This window comes from Mus caroli, chromosome X, assembly GCF_900094665.2.
Source record: "Mus caroli chromosome X, CAROLI_EIJ_v1.1, whole genome shotgun sequence".
Lineage (NCBI taxonomy): Eukaryota > Metazoa > Chordata > Mammalia > Rodentia > Muridae > Mus > Mus caroli.
Window position 1 is genome coordinate 125,877,435 of NC_034589.1, and position 3,463 is coordinate 125,880,897.

General features: G+C 42.8%; 1 pseudogene; it reads left to right on the forward strand.

The window, feature by feature from the left end:
• The first annotated feature begins 759 nt into the window (after positions 1–759).
• Positions 760–2,392, forward strand: LOC110286396 (annotated as a pseudogene).
• The last annotated feature ends 1,071 nt before the right edge of the window (positions 2,393–3,463 follow it).

Below are 3,463 nucleotides of genomic sequence, written 5' to 3' on the forward strand. Positions count from 1 at the left end.
TCTTTTCTCTCTCTCTCTCTCTCTCTCTCTCTCTCTCTCTCTCTCTCTCTGTGTGTGTGTGTGTGTGAGAGAGAGAGACCTCAATGAATTTTTGTGTCCCATCACTAGTGCAGGAAGATCCTAGGAGTCCAAAGGAAACAAAAATTGTGGTTCTCCAAAGGATGGGTAAGAGAAGTCTCCTTATGCCTCATACATTTTTTTTTTAAGAAATTGTGTTGACCTTAATAAGTCAGGGCTAACAGTATATGCCTGGGGTGTAGTGCTTGCCAACCGTGCACAAATCCTTTATTAAAAATGAAGGGGGTTGTGGGGAGGGGGAGGGGACTTAGAAGCGCAGGCTGCACCTTTGTGGAGTGCGGAGGGCGCTGGAGTTGGTGCAGTCTGTCAGTCAGTGTAGCAGCCGGCAAGCGGCACGGGGCGCCTCCCCAAGATGTCCGCGGTGGTGGGCCCCACGTGAGAGGCAACAAGTTGTGCTAGTGCATCCGTATAAGTAATTCCTGAAGTCTCAGTGTAACATGGACATTAACAGTGATGACATAAAATACAGATGCTTGGAAATTAAGTACTAGGAGAAACACTTCAAAAGTGAGGCGTTTAAGAGGTTCTAGTATTCTCCGAGGCTGAAGCCGAGAGTCTGATATCCCGAAGCTTAAACTTAATCGTAAATCATAGCTCCATCTCCTTCAGGATATAAAGAAATAATATTTCCACAATGATAGCTCTTTGGTTGTACAGGTTTCCCAATGAGTGTGGATCGTGATGGCCGTATTGTATTGTAGTATCGTAGGGACTTGCCATAGTAGGGCGCTTCCTGATCTACTGTTCCGCGGGAGGTTAAACGCCTTGGATGAATCTTTTTATGGTAGAACTTTAAGGAATTATAGCATCGCTCACCCAGAAGAAATCTCTTCTCATTCTCAAGTACAATCAAGATCACCAAAGAAGAGACCAAAGCCTGTGCTAATTCAGAAAGGAAATAATAACTGAAGAACTTCTGATGTAAAACAGCAGAGTGAGCGCTCGAGAATCTTGGACAATCCCTAGGAAAGAAGACTTTCTTCTTCGGAAAAGGATGACCTAGAAAGGCAGGCCCTAGAGAGTTGTGAGAGAAGGCAGACAGAGCCAGCTGCCACCAGTCTTTTTTTGTTGTTGTTTGTTTGTTTTGTTTTTGTTTTTTGGGTTTTTTTTTTTTTTTTTGGTTTTCCGAAACAGGGTTTCTCTGTTATAGCCCTGGCTGTCCTGGAACTCACTCTGTAGACCAGGCTGGCCTCGAACTCAGAAATCCACCTGCTTCTGCCTCCCGAGTTCTGGGATTAAAGGCATGCACCATCACCGCCCGGCCTTTTTAATTTATTATTATTTTATTAGATATTTTCCTTATTTACATTTCCAATGCTATACCAAAAGTCCCCTATACCCTCCCCCCACCCTGCTCCCCTACCCACCCACTCCCACTTCTTGGCCCTGGCATTCCCCTGTACTGAGGCATATAAAGTTTGCAAGACCAATGGGTCTCTCTTCCCAATGATGGCCGACTAGGCCATCTTCTGATACTTATGCAGCTAGAGACATGAGTTCTGGGGCCACCAGTGTTAAAGAACATTAAACAACAATGTCTTAGAGCTGAAGCCACAAACAGTTCAGAAGATTTGCCTGTAAAACCAGACAAGGAGCCAGTAAAACATAGGAGGACAGTAGTGGACCATGATGCAGACTTTTAAGGGGCTAACTGAGCTTGTCGATGTCTTCTATCAGATGATTGTGAGAAAAGGGAAGTTAAAAAGGTGAATGTCAGTGCAGCACTTAATGCTGCATTATTAGTAGAAGAAATCACAAGCTATTTGACTGTCAATAGTGTTGATCAGTGACTCAGGTGCTATAAACTGTAAACAAAATACCCCTGGTTTCTGTGTGCTGCAGGAAGAACCAGTCGCTGGAAATGGGGATTTGGAAACCCAGACTTCAGTGTTCTGTGGCAGTAGGAAGCAGGAAGGTTGAATAGACCATTTCGTGCCTTGCACAAAGTCAGATGTGCAGGTCAAGTTGGAGAACCACAAACTAGTAACTGCCTGCCTACCTGTGGAACGACGAAATCAGCTGGCTGCTTAGTTAGCTTCAGGACCTGTTTCTGAAATTCAGTCATCCTTAAAGAGATTCTGAGGAAGAAGTAGATGTGGTGGGAGATAGCAGTGCCTCCAAAGAGCACTGTAATGAGAACAGCAGTAACCCTCTGGACACGGGTTCTGAACGCATGCCAGTCTCTGGAGAGTCAGAGCTGTCCTCTATCCTAGACTATGTTTCAGCTCAGATGCCATCTTTATCAGAACCTCAGGAACATCGATACACCCTGAGAACTTCACCTTGAAGGGTGGCCCTGACCAGAGGTAGTTAGTTCCACAGTGCTGATGACAAAAATGATGACCTGATGTTTATTACTTTGAATCAGATTATGTGGCACTGAAATACAACAAAGAGTATGTGTAACCATGGTAACCATGCGTTCTGCTTTGCTTATCACTTCCCAGGGGTTCAGTATTCATTAATAGAGGCCCGTACTTAATGCTTTATTACAGATGAAGTTAACACTTTAGCAATATGTTTAGATTTAACATACATTTTATAACTCAAACTAAGAGACTTGATGTTTTGACACTGAACTTCATTACTCGTCTCTGGTAGTTGAAATTTTCTAGGGCTGGTATCCCATGTGTCTAAATGAGAAAGGACTAATGGAAGCCTGAGTGGCGTCTCAAAAAGATCTGGGTAGACCGGAGTGGTGACATGAGTGCTTTCAATGCTGAACCATGCCACCTCACTCTGCTGTGTACTTGTAGAGCTTTGTAATGTCTGCCTTTCCAATGTGGGTAAAATAAATAATGTGCATGGAGCTGTCAATCAGGTACTGGGAATCTAGCAGACTAGAAATTATTTACACTTTATTCCCCATTAAAGCTTTTTTTTTTATTAAAAAATGAAGGGGTTAAATAAAATGATAATTTTGGATCCAGAGATGAATAAAACTATATTTATGATATTTAATAAAAACTATCTATCCGTGAATCTTGTGGTTAATATTTGGGGTGGCTATTGGGGGCCTGTAGTGAAAATGTTTTAAGTGTCTGGCTACAGAGGATGCTTGTAGGCAAAAGAATTAAAAATCACAAGGTATTGTGAATGGGCTGCTGCTGGCCTCTTCAACCTGCTGTTCTCTGATGACCACATAACTCACACTCCAGTTGCAGGAGACAGTAAAAGTCATCTCGAAATTGCCTTAGTTTGTAAACCATAATAAAGACATTTAGTTTGGAGTTAAGAGTTAATTGCAAGCCAGGCAGTGGTGGCACATGCCTTTAGGCAGAGGCAGGCGGATTTCTGAGTTCGAGGCCAGCCTGGATGGCTAGGGCTACACAGAGAAGTCTATCTCCAAAAAAAAAAAAAAAAAAAAAAAAAAAAAAAAAAAAAA